The 22,447-nt window shown below is 33.6% G+C and overlaps 1 long non-coding RNA gene across 1 annotated transcript in view; it reads left to right on the plus strand.

Moving 5' to 3' along the window:
- Positions 1-22,447, plus strand: part of LOC143399376 (uncharacterized) — a 139,683-nt gene that overhangs the window by 35,681 nt on the left and 81,555 nt on the right. The window lies entirely within an intron of this gene.

Below are 22,447 nucleotides of genomic sequence, written 5' to 3' on the forward strand. Positions count from 1 at the left end.
CAGAAAGAAAACAATGCAATAAATTTCTTTCTTAGAGTCTGTACTTGGTATGAATGGCCTCTGTTTATCAACCTTCAGAAATATATCCCAGAATCCTCACATGTCCTCTGCCTCTGCCTGTGTTGCCATGGTCCTGCAGTGAAGAAAGAAGCACCAGTTCCTGCTCACCCTACGCAGGGCCTCTACTAATATCAGCCCAGTGCCCTTCTCTATCCTTGCTTACTCTGTGATAAAATGTCTTCCAAGGGCCAGGGTACTCAGCACATGGTAAGTTCTTACACTGGCTTGAACCAACATGAATATTAATATTTATTCATTTACTTGCAATACTAGGAAGACAACCCAAGCGGGGCTTTGTGCATGCTAGGCAAATGCTCTATCACTAAGCAATATTCCAGACCCTCCCCACCGATTTTTTTTTTTTTCCCATAGTCCTGGCATGCAACCCAGATCCTTTGGCATGTTAGGCAAGCACTCTCCCACTGAGCTATAACCCAGCATTTCAATTTTGAAATGTAATAACAAATAAATACTAGTCAGGAGAATATGTTTTTTGTTCACATATAAAAAATGATTCTTAGGCCCCTTCAGCCCTCTCTATCTAAAATAGAACTTCCTGTCCTTCTCTATCTCTTCTCTAAATTACTTTGGTTAATTTTTTTAGTTGTAGCATTTTTAATCACTTCTTGAAAATTTGTGAAAAAAATTAAAAACTGTATTATAGACTATTTTTTTATTTATTTTCTCACTTTTTTTAAATAAAAATATGCCTTGCATAGAGAATGAGCAAATGTGTTCTGTTCTGCCTTTTGGAAGAGAACATTGCTGGAACTTAAGGTGCTTCATAAATGTTTGCTGAATCAATAAACAAATTAATTGGTTGGGTTTCGGAAGCCAAGGATTGAGTGAGTTGTAAATGATTTCTTAAGGACCCACTTCCAAGAGAAACCAGAGGGATAGAGATAGAGAGCAGGACAGCAAAGGGGAAGCAGCCAAATAAAGGTGTTAGTTCAGGTGAGATCCAGACACAGGTAGTTCCCAAGAACAGCTCTGAAATGTGCATTCCAGTTCCAAGTTCCTGTACCTTGGCTTTTATACCTCCTGCCAGTAAGATTCATGGGTCAGGCTGTAAAATGTTCCTCCTACCTTTTTTTTTTTTTTCATTTTTATATATTCTATTTACCTTCCTTGAATTCCTTTCTCAGATGTGATGTGATGTTCCACAATTAATCATGTAGTGAAATGGTAGAAGGCCCTTTATTTTCTAACCAAATAAAACATGTAACTTAAAACTGTCAAATTTGTGTACAATGTCATCAGGTTTGTAGAGCATGACCGTATGTATTATTGATATTATTTGATCCTTAAAATAACACTTTAAACTAGAAGTAAAAATATTCTTAATATTTCCTCTTTTCTTCACTCTTTTCCTCTTCCACATTTTGAAAAAGTGAGGTCCACATAGGTTAAATTTTAGCAGCTGAGCCAAAACTCAAAAAAGGCACTTGATTGCAGAAATTATATATATTCTTACTGCTGTACCAAGCTGTCATATAAAGAGGTTATTCTGTCTTTATTTACTTAATCACTGACATTCTAAAAATAAGGGGAAAAAAATTAGGCCAAGTAAGTGGGGAAGAAATCAAAACAGATTAATGAGGGAAATGTTAATGACGGAGAGAGTTTGGAGCCTCTCCAGCCACATGGAGTAGGGGCTGCCTTTCCATCTGTGCTTGAGAAGAGTGTGATACCACATCACCCTGATGCCACCCTCCTTTCTGTGGAGCCCCTTGAGCTTGTCATTAGAGTTGCCTTTATTCAGCCGAAGCCTAGTCTAAACTCTGCATTGTACGATTTCAAGATTTCACTGATGGAAAACAATTTAAGAAATAGTGTTCAAAGAATGGTAGTGGGCGTTAATGGTCAATGATGAGTGAAAAGAAGTATTTGTTTGGAAAAAAACAGAACCAGAAAACAACGGATGACCTACATACTAGGTAGAATGACTTTGCCTTCAGGTTATAAAAGCACTTTGTATTTATTTATTTGTTTGGCTATACTGTGAAAATAAAACACTTCTATGCAATCAAAATCTGAACTTCTGAAAAAAGGTCGCTGTTTTGCTTTTTAAATTTTTTTTTTTCTCTTTGATGTTGTGGGTCAAACCTAGGCCTTTGTGCACGTTAGGCAAGCACTCAACCACAGAGTTACATCCCCAGTCCTTTGTAAAACAAAACAAAAATTTAACATCTGATTATATCAGTGTTTCACAACTATAAATATTGTTGTCTCTCTGAACTCATTTTCAATATTTAAATATTGGAGACCACTGTAATATTTTAACTTATTCTTTACAAGTAAACCAAGCATAAGGATTTTGATATTTAACTTAGTGGCACATTGATATGTTTTATACTAAATATCACAAAATACAAGAAAATTATTTGATTTGATAGTGAGAAAATGAAGATGGTTTAAATTGCTATTTTTATTATGTAAAATTTTATTATATTATATATAACAATGATATTTATATATTATACTACTTAAATTATGTTTTTGAAAAGTTATTAAGTGTTCTAAGTCATTCTGCATAATTTATTCAATCTTTATATTAACTTTTCTCAATTTTATATAAAAATATGTCATTCATTTATTAGAATTGTAGAATAATAGAAATTAAGAACTGGATGGAAAATAACTATTAGTTTTATTTTGAATAGAAGATGTGGAGCAGGAGTTTTCAAACAAAATTTTCTGAAGTAGACGGATGAATGCAAGAACCAGGTCACACTGATATGTATTCCGAGGTGAAACCCTTACACATTTTTCATCATTCCTATTGTAATAACTGAGGCAACTTTGAATAATTCCTAGATTATTTCTTTTTTGCTTCCAATAGACTTCTTCAGGAAAATTGATATGCATTTCCTGGCTGTGCAATGGATTAACTTAGATCTTCTGACCTCCTTATGTAATTTATTTATTTGAGTGATTGATGTGGAGTTGAGATGTAGCCCTGCAACTTATTTTATCAAGTTCCATTTAGTGAGTTGTTTCTGTTAGAAGAAGAGAGTAGGAGGATCTGGGAATAGGATCTGGGCACTGAACAGGTAGCTGTAGCTGTTACTCTGCAGCACCCATCACCCACAGCCCAGGGAAAGACAAAAGGCAATAAGAATCCTACAGCAATTTTTTTTTCTGGGCATTTCTCCATTTTATCAAATATTTTTGAAGATATATTTTGTAATGTCTATAATCATACATCATTTAAATATGTTCTTAAATGATTCTTTTTACTAGAAATGTAGGTCACTATAAATGATTTGTGATTGTTTTTAGTAAAGATCAAATGAAAATCTGAATGCATACATGTTTGTCTAAATGAGGCTATTTCTCTAAATTCTAAAATACTTAATTACTGGGTCAAAAGGTAGGAAAGTGTTTAGGGCTATTGAAATTTATGGCCATCCTGCTTTGTGGAAAATTGTATTAATTTTATATTCTCCTTAATAATATGTACAGCTAGAAGGTCACATTCTTGACAAGTTTAAATATTAAGAATCTTCAGTCAATTGATGGGTGAAATATTGTGGTTTTTGTTTTAATTTGCATTGTCAAATATATTATTTATTAATCATGCATATTTTATCTAAAGTTTTTTTTAATATCCCATTTTATTTTTCAGTATGTTTTATGGTTTAGACATGGGATATCCCTCAAAGTTCCTATATTAACACAGCAATATTCAGAGGTACAATGATCAAATTAATAGAGCTATAATCTAATCATTTAGTCCTAATTTTAATGGACTAATGGGGTCTTAACTATAGGCAGAGGGGCATGGGGAGAGGAGGTAGTTCACCAGGGAACTGCTCTGAAAGGGTCCATTTTCCCTGATGCCTTTCCCCACCATTTCCCACCTGCCGTAGACTAAGTAGTCTTCTCTGTCATACCCTTTCACCATTATGTTCTTCCTCAGTTTGGACTGACAGTAATGAAATCAGCTCACTATGTACTAAACCTCTGAAACTGAAAATATATTTTTCTCTTCTAACATTTTCTTGACAGTTATTTTGCCCACAATGAAAAAAAAAAAAAACAAAAAACTGTCTAACACAGAAATTGGCACCGAGAGTTACATTACTGAGACTAACTTGACCATGTTGTTCAGCAGCCTTTGGGACTAGTTTGCAGGAAAAGTTCTGAATGGTTTGTAAAAGCAAACTGGAGAAGACTTGCAATGTTGTGTGTAAAGTTTAGTGGGCAATTCTGGTGGTGACAAGAGTGAGGACGGTAAAGATTTCAGAGAACAAGGACTCTATTGGAAATTGAACTAGAAGTCATTTATGTTATATTCTGACAAAGAAGGTATCTGTATTTTGTCCATGTGCTGAGACTTTCTGAGGCTGAATTAACAAATGGAAGATATTTCAATGCAGCACAGCATTCAGGCCATGGCATGGACATTGCTGGCAGCTTTTAGCCAGTTTCACTAAGAGAATCAGGAATAGAAATAGAGAAGGAAAATTTTTACAGACTTGTTATTTGGAAAAAAAAAAAAGAAGATGTAAATAAAATTGGGGCTAAAGAAGTTGTGGTCATTAAAGATATTACAATCACTACAGAGAAGTTAAGTACTTTGCATGAAAACAATGAGGATGTTGCCTTGAGAGCATCTCAAGATTCAGCAAGACCACACCCATTATAGACCCAAGAGATCTTAGGGGCACCATGCTCTCCATTGGGGACTAGGAAGTTGTTTTACCATGCTCAGCTGCACAGACACAGAGGTCACTGCAGCCATCCTCCTAAGGGGCCCAGCTACTATTCCAGCTGGGGGTAAACCTTGATATTGTCCACATAAATGCTGGTTCTGTAGGAATGCAGGATGTTGGACTAAATGTATCATGGAGGCTTCCACTGAAATTTCAAAGAAAAGACTGTGAGGCCAGTAAATGTATAGTGGGTGAAAATCCCTGCAGGATGCCTCTGAAAGGGCAACATGTGAAGCTGTAAAGTTGAAACTCAAGCTAAAACGGAGAGCTCTCTGGGTAAAAGATGCCAATAAAAAAATGTGTACTGAGTACCAGGGAAATTTGCTGGCTATAGAGAAAGCCAAGATGAAAGAGAGGTCACGTGGGTTGCAGCTATAAAGGCCAAATGAGTGAAGCTGCGCAAGCCCTTTGGAGATCATATCTTCCCACCAGGTTCCCCAAATTCTGGATGTGAAACTACAGAAAATATTTGCCCAACTGGGTTTTAATATTGTTGTGTTTCCATTCTTTCTCTTTATGCAGCTATTCCTCCCTTTTGGAATGGAAACATTTACTCTGTGTCATTGTATATTAGATACTTTAACTTCTATGGCATCAAGAAGAATATGTTGCAGTCTCCTCTCTATATATTGCTGATTGATTAGGTAAAGGGATATATTATAATTCTGTATGTTGAATAAAATTCTCTTCAATACCTGGGGGGGGCATTTGAACACTAGGGTCATTGTGCAGATATGATCTGTAGATAGCACCTCAATAGTGAGGATTTAAGAATCATATATTGTCTGAGGTCAAGAAGATTTTTCTCTGGAAGTAGAGCAGAGTATAAATCATGGGGAAGAGATGTACACACAGGTACACACAGGAGACAATGTTGACTGAAATTATACTGTTTGTTCTCTAGAAGATTGCTCCTCCAACTCTGATCCTAATCTTCCTCTGACCCTAACCATTCAAACTATGCAATTTCAGTTGTTAAACACAACCTTCCAACTTCCTACCTTTAGCTTTAAGCCATGATTTATATTCTGTACTCATTTTCTGAGTTAAAATATGTATCTGCTTCTGTGATATTTGTGCCTAGAATTGATCCTTTTTTATCCATTTATTTTTAACATCAGACTTTGTTTTTGCAAGCATTTTCTCTCCACTCCTGAAACTACCATAAATTGAGCATCTGACCTTACTTGGCTGTACCCTCTTCAGCACAGTTCAGCTCTTGATAACAATGTTCCTCAAATACTGTAGCAGCTGCAGATTAGCATACAGCTTCTCCAGTTGAAACAGACCAGGAACCCAGTCTGACTTAAGTTCACACCTAAAATAGTTTAAGTAATACTTTGACAACAGAAATAACTTGGCTCCATCTTTTAGGATGAAAAAAAGAGAGAATCATGTAGGTCAGAAAATGCATGTTTATTTTCATTTGTTACATGTGTTGGGTTGTGAATATTCTGGTTCTTTAAATCTCTCTAGTATTCACTGCATACAATTTAAGATCCAGCATAAATCAGTAGCTTAACATCAGATGTGCAACTCTAAAAGGAGGGCCCAAGAGGAGCAGAGGTAAGCCTGGGTTGATTCAAAAATAATAATTCCAATTGTCTATTAAGGCCAACTCAATCACAGAAATCAATGATTCTAAATCAGAGTGATTACATTTTGTATCTTTACAAAAGCTTTTTGGAATAGACAAACATTGAAATGATAAAGTGTTTTAATTAAGTGCTTTTAGGTTTTCAAATTTTTTCTTTGCTCAACATGTTTTTGTCTCTTCTTCTTTTTTTTTTTTTTTTTTTTTTTTTGGTTCTGATAAGCCTTCATTGGCTCTAAACTTTTTAAGCCAACTTTTTCATGATTTGACCCTTTTTTACTTCCTAAAGATTTATCTTCTAAGCTTCACTCTTCATATTTTTGTTCTATTAATATAAAATTCCTAGCTGTGCTCTGAATATATTATATTATCTTTCTGCTTAACACCTTGAATGCATATTTCACTTTCTTCTCCTGGGTAAATCCTATAGATCTGTCAAGGCTCAGGGAAAAAAAAAAATTCTTTAACTAGTGTTTATCAAGCCTCTAAACTGAGCAAAGTTGTCTTGCATTCATGTACCCACTGCCCCATGAATACCAAAATCATAGTGCTTATTATGTTACCTGCCAATTATCTACATTTCATGTGAATATCTACCCCTCCCACAATATTTCAATTTAAGTGATTCTATCTTATTTAACTTTGAGTTTTCATAATGTTAATGATAAATTAGTGCCTGGCAAGTAGTTTGTGCCTGTTACACAGAATTTCAGCTTGATATTAACCTTTTCAAATATATCTTATTAGGAGTCATATTTATTTATCACAAAAGTATAATTCAGAAAAATTATTGATATTTACCCAGTAGTAAACAATGGAATCTAAATTTGAATCCAAAGACTGTCCTCAAAGTTGTAGTGTTCTAAGATTACATAGATCACAAAGACTCTTAGAGCAGATTTTTTTTTACCTGCCCGATATCATGTGGGTCTCTAATTTCACATCACATAGATTCAAATAAGAAATTTCCTCATGCTGTCTCCTTATTTGTTCACCAGAATAAAGAAGTTTTTTCATATCACATTTACTCCATGCCCAAAGGCAAGGAATAGTTACCCAGATTGGTCAGAGTTAAGACCTGTCTTTGGATTACATTTTATAGATAGAATAATCAAATCTGTATCAAACAAACTGAGCCATTTCTGGTTTGGAAAATTGTGGCCTCCCAAACCTTCATCCCATTTGATGGGTAAGTTTAAAGATCAAGATTTGGACTCTGGTGTCTATAGAAAGAGGTTCTTCTACTTATTTGATTATAAATAGCATACCAAAATATCTACCAATAAAAATAAAGAAGATTTTCAAATGATTTCACTCAGTTTCTTGTAATTTCACTTCAGAATATATGGGCAAAGCAGAATACAATATTTCTGTGGTGTGCTTTATTTGTATATGTACCAACCTGCAGATCTTTCAGGAAAATCAATGACAGATTGTGGATAAAAATTAGACAGTCACAAGTTTTATGGTAAAATATTATTATATTCTACTATTATATTTTTACCTCAATCAAATCTGACTACTGATATTATCCAGACAAAATGGTTCTGGAAGATTCAAAAAGATCCCTTTGTCTACAGAAAGGAAGGACATAACAACCTGTCTGTCCTGCCTAACGTGAGTTAAAAAATAACTCACAAGGCAGAAGGTCAAGTTTCCCTGTCTCTTAGCACAGTTGTCCCTCATCCTAGCCAAAGAAAGGAAGAACAGCAACACACAGAGGTCTGAGCTCATGGATTTCACAGCTTAACTGAAAAGGAGAAACTTTGGCCAAAATTGCTTTCTGTGAAAGACATGCAAGAATCTTTTCCATGTTTGTGAACATTCAGGAATCCAATTCAAATAGCTCCTAATATAACAAAAGAAAATACGATTTTAAGTTAAGCTGTTTGTCATTAACCATGCATTTTTGCATTGGCAATGCCTTATTCTTAAATAGTTTTAGTCAACCTAAATCAACAATTGGCTAGGCAATTTGAGCTCTGAATCACTCACTGACTCAAACAACCATTGATCTAGAGATTACTCAGTAAATTTCAAAATCCACTCATACTACAATTGAATATGGTTGATTAACCTCAAGAAAACAATGAAGATAATTCTGAGATCATCTTAGCCACTAGCTCTACACTATCTCTTTTAAAATTTTATTAATAAATTTAGGTTAATTACCTCACTGACTGAATTGTCTAAAGTAGCAGTAATCTAGAATCTCTTTAAAGCCCCCCAACTAGCTCCTTGAAATGTATCAGACTCTCTGGGGTTTACTCGACCCGTAGAAGACATTTTCTTCCTAATAACAAACTAAGAGGGAATCCATCAAGTACTAAGTTGGACTCCATATGTATATTTGAATTAAAGGATTATGTACTACTTCTTTTAATACCTCTGCAAAGATAATAAAATAGGAATCTTCCCGAAGCTTGCTAGAATTGATATAAAAGGGAGAAACAATCAGCATTTGTGAAAACTACTCATTAATTCTTTCATACTTCAGGACTCCAGAAAACAGAAAAAAGAGGAGGAGGAGCCAGAGACTAACAGGAGTAGGGAAAAGAAGGAGAAGAAGACAATTGTTCCAATAAAACCTTTCTCACCAACACAAAAAAGAGTTTATCCACGTTTCAGTGTACATAAATCTTATGATGCTCCTTTTTTATATATGCTAAATTAAATATTCTAGCTGTGTTTGCATATCTAATGAGATAAAATATATGCTATTGATATAAGGATATTTCAGATTTTGTTTAGGCAACAACTGTTATCATAGTTTCAAGTATGTTTAATAAAAAATAAAATTAGGAATGCTTTTAAGGTTATACAAAATTATAAGAATGGAAAAAATAATACACTAATCTATTCTTTCACACTTTCTCTGTGCATATTTGTACAAATGTAATATTTTTGTAAATATTTGGAGAGCAAGTTTCATTCATCAATCCCACTTCCATTATTTATTTCCTTAAAAATAGAAATGTTCTCTTGCATAACTCCAGTATAACAATAAATTCAGCAAATTTATCACTGAAATAATACTTGTAACTAGCATACCATCCATATTTCAATTGTTCCAACTGACACAAACATGCCCCGAATAACATTTTTTCCTATCCTTTACAGGAGTCAGTCTAGGGTCAGATATGGTGCTCCGAAGTCATGTTTCTCAGTTTCTCTGTTTATTTAGAATATTCACACAGCTTTCCTTTGTCTTTTATTTTTATAATGACATTTTCAAAGAACATTTTTTTAAACATAAGGTCACTTATTCCGTATTTGTCCAATATGCCTCAGAATCAGCTCTGATTATGTCTTCCCACATATAACACCCTGTAAACAATGTTTTGTCATTCTGGGATTATCACACCTGAAAATATCTCCCAGATATTGGACACCCAATTTTATCCTCATTGGTAATTTTAATTTTTATTATCTGATTAAAAGACTGTTGATTTCTTCCACTGGTAATTTAATTATTTCTCCTATATTCAATAAATCAAATATAGACAGTGAAATACAAAAATTCTGCCTTTCATCAAAATGTAGCAACTGATAATTTTGCCTAAACCAGTCTTTACTATGATGCCTTCAAAGCTCTGATTTTCCAGTTCCGAAAGTTCTTCCCCATATACCAGCTGGCTTTCTAGCAAGAAACTTCCATTCTCTTCCATTTATTCTCTTTTACATTATTAATATGTACTGAGGATCTTTTCTTCCCAATCAATAATCCACTACTCTCATTATTTTGATATACAAATTGCCCTTCAAGTTGGCTTCTGACTTAACTTTTCATGCACTTTTTTCTTCTCTGATGGAACATGTTTTAAGACTCTCTTATGCCCACCTTTCCTCTCTTCTTATATCAGCTAGTTATTTACTTCTTTATCTGAGTACCCTTGGTTGAAGAAGGATACCAGAGAACAAGATTTAGTTATTGGATATACTGATATAGAATTATCCTTTTCTAAGTCCTTCCAACAGATAAAGCTGAGAAACATTGCATATATACACCCACATAATGCACATATGCATATACAAAAATTATGCATCTATCTATCCTCTATCTATTTTAGAAATCATGAGTTTATACCAATATTACCAAATCTAATTCATCTCCACAAGATTCTTTCTTCCTTTTCTCCTTTATATATTTGTAGGTTGTTCTTTCTTAGTGAATATTCTAGATCTTATAATTTGAAAATAGGATAAAATATTTAAAATAGTTTTAAAATTGACTGGTAGTCTATTTTAACTTCTAAAAACCGATACTCTATTTTAACTTCTAAAAACCTAAATCTACTAAAAAGTATTTTCTCCGACATGGCCAAAGATTGATATAGTAGAGTCCTATTCTGTGTTTATAAATTACTTGGATTATTGTTTTTTATTTCTCTACTTCAGTATTTTTATGATATAACTAATACAGGTAACTCTGTAAGTATGATTTGATCAGATAAGCACATCAGTATATCTATTAGGATTTGACCTTCTGTAATTCTGGTTGTAGGTTAAACCATCTATAGGAGGCTATTTCTATCTGGCATTATAGGCTGAGGCTGATAGGAATGCTAGATCTAAGGTGGTGGAAAACAAAGAAAATCTAAAATCTCTGAGGCTTAGGTATAACCCATACAATTGAACTTTGTAGATTGAGCTCCTAAAACATTCAAGTTACCAGTTTCACTACTGGGAATGTCCCACATCTTGAAGGTAAAAGCCCTGTGAACCAAGAGGTAGAAAAACTAAAGCCCAAACTAGAGGAGTGTTGCCCTGGTCATTGACACACTGCCAATCTGAAGCAGCAGATGAATAGCATGCATGATCTGCAGCAGCATCACAGGCCTGTCATTGATTTCCCGAACATCAAAGACCATAACCACTCCTTTATAGGTGCCCTTTCATTTCCGTTGGCAAAGTTTCTATGATCCAAGTGAACTCAGACCTATCCATGAGTTGTAAGTTATCTCCTTAAAATCCATGTGGAAACTTTAAGTGATGGGAACTAGTGGGAGAACCTCTGGTCCTGAGGATGTGCCCTTGAAGAGGATAATAGGACCTCAGCCCTTTCTTCTTTTTGTTTCTTGGCCACCATAGAGAACTTAGCTCTGTCCCATGCTTTGTCATGATCTGCTGCCTCAACATAGGCCCCCAAGCAATGGGACCCACCAACCATGGACTGAAACCTAAAAAAACTGTGAGAAAAAGTAAACCTTTATTCTTTATATGTTGATCACCTCTGGCATGTGTTACAGTAACAGAATTTTGAGTGTCACACCATGGAAAGGGAGTCTGAGAAATATATGTCCAATTTCACTAACTTCACACCCAACAAATTTACCATGATAACCCTTGTTAATTTTTCATCTGCAAAGTTTTGACCACATTTAACTTTCAAAAAGATCTAGTTAAAAATATGTGCTTCTGCCTAACTTCAGGCAATTACTCCTTATATGGAAAACATGTCCAAATCCTCTTCACAAATCAGGATTTGTACATTTTTCCTTGGTGTTCATATCTCTTCTGAGTTACATTCCTCCTTTGACATCTTGGGACTTTAATAAGGAAATATACCATAAATACTACTAACATGTAATGGGTCCCATGGTGGGGGAATGGGAATAAAGTATATGCACAAATATTAACATTGCAAACACAAAATGAATACTTATAGCTGTTATAGTCCTTGTCTACAGCTGGTCACATGGCTATAGTTTTTACTGAAAACTGTTGTTTTCCAACAATACATTCCATATGCTCTCTGTTCTTAGCAAGCTACTTTGTGAGGGGTGATTTTTTTTTATGTTGTTGTTACTAGGGTTTAACCCAAGGTTCTTAACTATTGAGACACATCTCCAGGTTTTTGTATGTTTTATTTTGAGACTCAGTTGCTAAGTTGATCAGGGTCTCACTAAGTTGCTGAGGCTGGCTTTGAACTCATGATCTTCCTATCTTGGTCTCTCAAGTTGCTGGGATTATAGGAGTGTGCCATTGAACCCAGCCATGGGCGATGACTTTTGACTAATGGGTTGGAAAAACAAATGTTCATTGCTGAAAAACCTGGAACATTAGCAGCTCCATTGATACTGAATTATTCTACTTTTTCACTAATTTTAATCATTGAATATATGAATATTAGGGACTGTTTCAGGAGTCTCCTGTATTCCAGATATGTACCTATTTTTATATCCCTATTGTGTAAGATGAGTCCAGTTTCTACTTAATAATCAGAATCACACACTTTAGACAGAGTGAGTAACCTCTGTCTTTGCCCTATAATGCACCAATATAAGGACCCCAAGGTAGAATGATGGTAGTTTGAACTTCCACTCAAATAGAACAATTATTGGGTTTTCTTTTTAAAATTTATTTATTTATATATTTTTACATGAGCTGTTGTTATTATTATTATTATTATTATTATCATTTGCATTACAATTCTAATACACCTTTATACCACAATTTCTCTCTCCCTACCCTTGGGAATCAAGACTTTATGATCAACAGGATCTAAAGTAACTGAATGGGAAGCCAAATTTTTAACAGTAGATAAATAATTAAAAAAGAAAAGCCATTGCCATTCCTATTTGATGCCCATATTTTAAACCTTGACATTGTAAGATAAAAACACAACATATTGGTTACTGTTGTAGATTTTTCTTAAGAAAACGGAAAGGTCCTGCAGTGACCTCAAAGGGTAAAAATGTGTTGCTGCAAGATATTACCACAACCTATAGTTATTGCTATAAAGTGTTTTCATCAGCAGGTACTATAATTAACTCTTAAGAAGGCCACAATTTTATTTTTAGATTATGTACAGTGTTAGTGTGTTTCCCAAAGTTAAAACAATACAAAACAATCACATTCATCGTTACTTCCTCTTATATTCTATCAATCCCATCACCCTCCCTTCATCTGCTGAAGTGATAAACTTCACTGTATATTGATGGACTTTATGGGGTATTTATGACAGGATAAGCAGATATGTGTACATTTTCTTCTGCCTTATTTGTCCTTTGTAAAAAGAATAGCATTGCATATAATATATGCATATACATGTATGCATAAACATTCATATATGCATATATTCTATATATATAGTATATATGCTTTGTTCTTTGCTTTGTTGAACTGAACAACAGTATTGTCTAGAAATGGCTCCATATACATTCATAGAGATCCTCCTATTTTTCTGTTTTTCTTTTGAAATAGCAGCATATGATATCATTGTATATATATAACAGTGTATATTTAACCCATTCTCTATGGTTAGATATTTAGGTAGCTTCAATATATTACAGTTATAAGAATTCTACTATGAATAATCTTGTCTTTGTGAATTTTACTAGGGAGGTATGTCTTTAGGACACATTCCTAGATGTAGAACTTCTGCATTGAAAGATAAGCATAAATGCAATTTTCTTAGATTTAACCAAATTCCCCTTCACTGGGATTGGGTCATTTTGCATTCTCACTAACAAAGTATGTGAGTGGCTCTTTGCCACATTCTGGCTGAAATCTATGTTGTTGAGTATTTGGAATTTTGCCCATTTCATAGTTGGGAAATTATAACCCTATATGTTATTACTTTTCAATTCTCTTACCATGAGTTAAATTGAACACATTTTCAATGTTTTTTGTATTATTAGAATCATATTAATTTTATATATTTTCTTCTATACAGTTCTTGGACATTTTTTCTCATTTCTGTGGTATATGTGGCAAATATTTTCGCATATACCTTTGTCATATGCCTTTTGATTTTGCTATACAGTTGTTCTCCAGTAAATGTGTGCATATGTTCCTCTAAATCTTGTCAAAAGATAAAAATAAAAATCTTTACTTTAAAAAAATAAAATATTTACTTTTTAAAAAAATAAAAATCTTTACTTTTTAAAAAATGAAAATCTTTACTTTTTAATTATATTTTAAGTTTCAGTCTATTTTAAATTTTCTTTATATCAAGTTTAAACAGGAATTCAGTCTAAATTTCTTTTAATACTTAAATACATTCTTTAAAAAATATTTTGATCTTTGGTTCATTTGCAGGTTACTTTTGTGTATGCTATGAATATTTGTTTTAATTTTTACCTTTCTACACAATAGCCAAAACAGGTGAACCACAATTATTTATTATAACAAGCAAACAACAAAAATATTGAGTCACAATTTTACCTTGCACACATATGAGATATCTGTGAGTAGTTTTCCCATTTCTCTACTTTCTCAATGGTTTCATTCATTTCTATGTCCTTCTGTGTGCCAGAACACTCTTAATTATAGCAGCTCTATGGTTTGCTTTGGGGTTTTGTGCAGTTAGTTCCCTATCTATACTCCACAGTTTTACCTTGATATCCTTATATGTCAACTGTTATAGCCCCATTAAAAAAAGCTTTTTGGAATTTTTGCTGGGATTTCCTCAAACTTACATTCACTTAGGGAGTACTAACATCTTGGTAATGTTGAAATAGCCCAAAGAAGACATCAGAGTCCTACCATTTATTCAATTCTACTTCTCTTTCCGAAGTGCTTTAAAGTCTTCTCCATAAAAATTTTGTTCATTTTGGTTAAACCTATTCCCTTTTTTACCTTTCAAATTTCTACTGAAAATACAACTTTTAATTGAATAGATAATACTCTCTACATAATGGTGGAATTTCTAGAGGCTATATATATATATTTTTATGTTTGTGTGTATGTGTGTGTGTGTGGGTGTGTGTGTGTGTGTGAGAGAGAGAGAGAGAGAGAGAGAGAGAGAGAGAGAGAGTGTGTGTACTTAAACTAGTTTCAATACAAAAAAATAGTTCTTCTATATTCTAAATAGACTGTATATTCTAAATAAACTGTATTCTAAACAGTTTTATCTTCAAAATCTCACAAGGCATTAGGATGTCTGATAATATAAAAACATGACTGATGCCATCTCTATGTATGAGATTAAACGCTTTTCAAACCTCATTGTTCCCCTATAAAAATTAGGTGTAATAAAACATTTCTAGGACATTTTAAGAGTTAGAGCTCTTCTAAGCAAAGGGTTAAGCAATGAAGGGCATTCAGTAAATGTTTGTGAATATTGTCGTATATGGTTGATAAAAGGGAAAATTGATTTTTTAGTAAACATCTCTTTTACCTAAGGATTAGAAAATACCATGCTTTGTTTAGAAAAGGGGCTATTGGGAGAGATATTGTGAGATGCATAATTAGCATTTGTTCTACTGTCATTTGTTTTTAATGGGAGAAGCCATATGTCAAAGGCAAAGACACTGATGTAGAAAAAGCTCATATTCTTCTTTTGAGAGGAACTTTCAGGGGAATCGTCATAGTATTGCAGATTTCTTTCTGGCTGTAATCCCCTGATTTCCCTTTTCTTTAAGCATTTAATTTAGGAAAATCTAGTTATAAGTTTATTCTCTGAGCCATTGAGATAGAAATATTCCATGACATAGAAATATCTTTTCGAGAAACGTCAGGGCTGTTCGTCTTAAATATGACCATTGAAGGGTATGGTGCTCTCGTTTCCCAGGTTCCTCGGGACACTTGGTGCCTGATGTCCATCAGTGACAACCAGCAAACGCTGGTGACTGATCACATAGACTAACACCTCTCTCCTACCCCATGGACTGTCCCCAGCCTCCTCTAAACTCCAGTATCCTTCAGTGCTTTGCCACAAGTTCATCTCAGCACTTACAAACTTTCCTACCTTTGTTGCAAGGGACTTGAGTTCAGCCTTTCAAGTATTCCTTGCTTGTTTAACTCCATCTGCTACAATTTTCCTTTGACAGAGACCTTAAATATCAGTTTGCAATGCAGATTTACAATTTAGCTTTATTGATGCTAAGGCTAAGGTGTATAACACTCTCCCAGAACAATTACACTTTTATGAAAGCCCCAGGGGTAGTTAACTATGTGGGCAAGGAGAAAAACATCAGTTTCAAATTTATATGTAAAAACTAATTTGGTTTGACAGCTCATAAAAAACAGCCAGTGACTCTTTGGACCTAACATTTTTTTTGTGTGTGTGTCACTCTATCAAAAGAAAAGAGTTGGACAGAAATATTGAAAGATACTAAATAGGACACTATCATTGTGTTGCAACTTGATTTTTTTTCCCCTCAAAATTTATCGTAATTGGCTTCTTAACTGTCATCCTATATTTAAACATCTTTGTTGGTGTTGTAGTAACACACCTCTGTGCCTAAGGATTAATTCTCTGGGTTGGCTTCATTATCAATTTCTCCTCTGTTTTATCATATTTTTCTTCTTCTTTGGTTTGTCTATTTAATCACTTTGTCCAACTTTCATATTTATAACAAATGGCTTTTACTTTTCTTACCAGTGGCTAATTTTTTACTTCATGTATTTGAGAAGTAGAAGTAATACATATTATGAAAAAATAAGATATAGAATGAATATGAATAGGGAATACAATGAATAAGACATACTTTCTGTCCTAAATTTTCTGATAATCGAATGAGAAGTAAATAAACGCAATAATAACATAGTACAGACTGGGGATGTCAGTCAGTAGTACAGCAGATGCTTAGCATGTGCAAGGCCATGGGTTTGAGTTCCAACATCCTGGGGAGAGTAGGTTTTGCCAATTTACTTTAGCTGGATTTTGGGGGAAAAAAAAAAAACCCACATTCAACAAATAATCTCATTCCAGCCTTGATTGTGGTAAGGGTGAATGGGGCGGGTAGTAGATACCAGTGGATGGATGAGAATACACATTTTTGATGGTGAGTTTAAAGTTGACCCTGAATCTGAAAAAGCTGGTGAGGTATTTTGTACTTGGAAACAACTGGCATAATTCCACTTAGGATTTAAAAAATATATCTGGATTAAATATGGAAAATGACTTGGAGATTTTATTTGAGGTTTTATAAAACTCTAAATTTACCTTAATTATTATTGAGCATCTCTATTTACTCTGGCTACATAACATCAACATCATCACTAGGAAGTGAAAATGTTTGAGCAAACTAATAATTATATTGTCTTGTTATTATATATTATTATATTTCTATATTGCTATTTTTAGGGCAAAAAAATCTCAAAAGTTATAAATATGTTCCAGCCAAATCATCCAGGGATAATGATTTTAGTAAGGTGCCCAAAGTTAAGCCAAGTATTTTGTAGTGACAATGCACTATATTTGGTTTGCTACAGTGAATATTTTATACTTAAAATTAAAAGAAAATCAAAACTATTTCACTCACAAATATCTTTCTGAAGGGGATTTTATTTTTTTAATGGGAATTGAGAAATATATTTGTTTTGCATTGCAGTACAGAGAAAGTGAAAAGTGGTCAATGAGGCAATTCATGTTTGAAATTGATTCAGCAAAAGTTAGGAGCCTAGAGCGGGGATGAGGAGATGGTAGGTATGAAAACATACTTGCCTGTGGATTGGCTAAAACCTTGGGGAGATATTTGGACTATTTAGATATTAGAGCAAAGTTTTCTGATATTAAGGTGCCATAGCCCAGACATCTGTCTTATATTGTATAGTACTTCATAGTTTGTATTTTTCAAGTATTAAAATGTTGACCCTTATAATAATCCTGTTGCATAGTTGGGGCAATATTATTGTTGCTTTACACAATTAATTTTTAACTCTGGTATAAAATATTTTTAATGAGCTATGGATCTGACTCCAAAATTTATATACTCTTATTTTTCAGTTGAGCAAGTGCTTAAAGCTAGTATCACAATGTAACTATTTCCTCTCCCTTAAACAATATATTATTTCCACAGAGGTGTATAAAAAGCTTGATACAATAACATTTGTGATTGTCATTTATTATATTCAAGTACATTATATAGTGTAGAAGTTGATGGTTAGAAAAATGAGTCCATACTGTATTCTATTAGAGTTATAGATACCTTTCATTTACCGTTTTAGATCTACCCTTATCCACTTTCCACCCTGCTCTGTGGTCTCTGATATAAGCTGATCCACATAGCTTACTTAATGGTGCCCTTGCCCTCTGGCTACCCGTTGACTTAGATCAATGGGAGACACTTGCAAAAGCTCAGAGGATAGGAGGATGAAGCCTGGCTATATACTCCACTGGCTCCTTTTTACTAAGTTACCATGAGTTAAATGCATCCCTGTGTGATTTCTCTGAGCTCTGATAACTACTTCATCTTTTCAGCACTAGGGGGAGTGAGGTTTCCTGCTATAGCTAATCTGAGTAAATATATTTTTCCTTATTTCTTTTCTCAAAAATTTTCCATATTTTTATAAATTGATCCATTATTTAAGTCTTTTCAACTTATCCGGTTTGAATATTTCTGGTCAGAATTGTCATTTTATTGCAGGAGCATATGAAAATTGTTGCACTAGTGTCAAGGATGTTGTATAGTAGGAGTAGAATGCGTAGTGTTTAGGAGAGGACAGCCTGGGAAACCAACAGCCTCATTTCAAGCCCAGCTCTCTGCTGCCCCCTATGTGGTGTTTAGTGTGTTTCTTAATGCAACAGTCCCTAGATTTCTTAATTTATACATGCATATTTTAACTTGCATTAGAGCACTGTACAAAAATATAATCAGTACTACAAATATGAGCCACATAATTTTATGATTTTAGTAGTCATTTCAAGGAGAGTAAAAGAAACAGGTAAAATTAATGTTTACCCAATATAAATGTTTATTCAATTCAATTTATTCAAAAATATTATCATTTCAACATACAATCAGTATAAAAATGATTCAGGATGTATTTTTACATTTTTAACACAGAAGCTACTTATGGTCTAGTGTATAGTTGTACCAGTACACCAATATACCTACAGCACTTTACATTGTGAAGTAGCCACATTTCAGAAGCTGAAGGGTCACACCTGGCTGGTGGTTCTATTATTGACCTTCACAGTTTATTCATTCTTTTAACCTACACCTATTTAAACAACTAACTTGATTAACTACTTCTCTTTATTCTTTCTGGTGAACAAAATATGCTTATAGCATCTGAATTCCAGACTCACAAACAATATTTTTATACATTCATGGATATCTTCTCCCACCAGCTGAACTGCAGGCTAATGTAGAAACAGTTGGAAGTTTTCAAACATATTTATGCTAATTATATGCAGTTGCAATAATTTAATTTGTTTATAAGCCAATGAAATATCAGTAGGTAAACAAATAGAGTTATTTCCACAAAATTAGGTTAAATATGACTGGAGTTATAACTCAGTGGTAGAGTACTTGCCTAGTACATGAAAAGCCCTGGGTTGGATCCTGAGTATATAAAAACAGTATATCTATATATTAGGCTTAATGTTTAGCATAGATGCTTTGGAAAGAAGACTAATTTTTTAAATAGATGGAGTAGTGAGAGATAACAAAATATAGGACAATAATCCAAAGCTAGAAAGATTTTATATTCAGGCCACTTGGTGAGTGTTGGTAACTTTTAGTCAAAGAAAATGAATCTGAATATCACAGAGCAAACGTGTGTGTTTAATTTTTTTTAAAAAAGTATAAAACTTCAAAATAAGAATGTACAATAAAAATCTTGACATTGAATCCACAAACTAATAAAAAACATTTTTCTATGTATAAAGGATAAAATAAAGTGCTTAGACTTTATTTGTAACATTTTAATGATTTTTCATTTCAACTATTTTTGATGAACTGAACAGAGTTCTTCTACAGCAAGCCTCATGAGGGCAGGTGTCAGGTTCGTTTTGTTTGATGGTATATTCTTAGTGCTGGAATGGTGTTTGGCTCAAAGTAGATGTTCAACAAATGTTTGTTGACAGATTGAGTGACTCATTATTTCCATATGGCACCTCCTACCATGCAAGCCTGTTGGTTTTTCAGTTTATAGTCTGCTGTCAAATTTTTAAAAACATTGATATTGTTTTATTTACAACTGACATAATTTTATGGCCTTTTTTTCCCCCTAAATGAACCATTTCTAGTCATCCAGCAGGAGAAAACTCATGCAGAATTTAACTCAGTAAATTTAGATGTGATGTTTTATTAGAACAATGCCTTGCTGAGGGAAATGGAAGAGAGTAAATACAATTTGGTCTATCTTTCCCTGAGAAGGTCAAAAAAAACTTGGTTTTCATATGTTGTGGGGAGGTGTGAATAAATATCTAACAAGGCTCATCTGGATTCTCAATCTGTTCATCAAAACACCTAAATTCATTTTCTTCCTAAACACTCCTATTCACAGACATTGGCTATAGCTGTACACATCAACTAACTTGCAAAATTTTCTGAAAATAGCCAGCAAATATGTAAATCGTTACTGAATTTACCCCCACTAGCCTACACGGATGGTGATTTAGTCACAGCATAACTAAAGAGATGTAAAGTGTTTAAGTTAGAAATAGGATCCTTCTTGAGAGACTCACCCATATATAATCACTTTTTTTTCATAGCTCCCAAAATATGTCATTTCTAAGGTAAACTTTTAATTAAAGTTTTGCATATATGAAAATGCATATATCAAAAGCAGACAGCTTGATGAATTTTCTGTAAGTGAATGCTCTGTAAATAGTACCAAGGTAAAGACAGTAAATTACCAGCCGCCCAGAAGCTTCTCTTGTTTGGTCTTCTTCCAGTTACCACCTTTCCAATAGTAATTAATATCCTGACTTGGTCAGTACAGATTCTTCTACCTGTATATAAACTTTATGTAAATACAGTGACTCAGCATGAAGTCTATTGTGTATGACTTCTTTGATTCGGTAAATGTTTTTGAGATTCATGCAAATATGTGGCTGTAGTTTGTTTATTCTCATTGATGGATGTTATTTATTCCCTCCTATAAATATACTACAATTTCTTCATCTGCTGTAGTATTGATGGATATTTGCATTGTGTTCAGGTTATGGACATCATTGCTCTGAACATTCTTGCACATGTCTTTTGGTGAACAGAAGAGCACCTATCTTTTGGGAGTGGGGATTCTAGGCCACAAGATGTGCTGTCAAAGTCCACACTGCAGAACAAAGTCTTCAGGACTGACTCTCTTTACAGAAAACAAAAGAAACGTTTTGATATTAGGAATTTCAAATAGTTGGTCATATTTAATATTATATATACACATATATTTGCTAATTTCAAATTAGATTCTTTTTTCCATTTTTTACTGGTGCATTATAGTTGTACATAATGACAGGATTTATTGTAACATATTCCTACCTGATTCAATTCTTTAATTTACTTCTCATAATGAAAAAAAAAAGTGAGCTAATCACTAACACTTCATGTGTTTTGTTTTCCAATTGCTTTAATTTTAAAAAGAATACAGTAACATTTACTAATAAAATTTATATTAACATTAGGAATATATTATGAATATAATTTATGCCATAAATATGTCAGGACTTATATTTGTGGTAATGAAATTGTGAATTTTATTTTGCCTTTTGACCATATGTGGTCAAAGACACCATCTTGTCAAATTTGTTTTATATTATTTAGAAATAGACTTTCTCACTTCAGAGAAAACATGAAATGTTTGTCCAGCTGTTTCATTGCATATGCACACACACACACACACACACACACACACACACACACATACACACACAGTTTGCTCTCAACAACATTTTAAAATTTCTTGTACCTAAAGTCGTTTCTATGCATATGTGTAGTTTAGAAATTCTCAGTGATATTTAAAAAATCTCTGTGAAATATACCGTAGACAACCTTATTTTGTTTTGTTTGCATTCCTAGGGATTGAACCCAGAGGTGCTCTATCACTGAGTCACATCCCCACTTTTTAATTTTTGAGTCATAGTCTCACTGAGTTGTCCAGGCTGGGCTCCAACTTGTGATCCTCCTGCCTCAGTCTCCTGAGTTGCTGGGATTACAGGAGTTCACAACTCTGCCTAGGGACAACCTTGTCCTAAAAACACTCTCAAGAAAGAGGGTAAAACTTAATTTGAAATATATTTATATTTTATTAGTTAAAGCACAACCATCCTAAAGCTTTTTAAAATATATTTGTATTTGTTCTTAGTTATATATGATAGTGTATAATGTATACTATATATATTTTATACGTGGTTGTACATGATGTAGAAATACATTGGTTGTGTAATTATATAAGCACC

The sequence above is a fragment of the Callospermophilus lateralis genome, chromosome 5 (assembly GCF_048772815.1).
Source record: "Callospermophilus lateralis isolate mCalLat2 chromosome 5, mCalLat2.hap1, whole genome shotgun sequence".
Lineage (NCBI taxonomy): Eukaryota > Metazoa > Chordata > Mammalia > Rodentia > Sciuridae > Callospermophilus > Callospermophilus lateralis.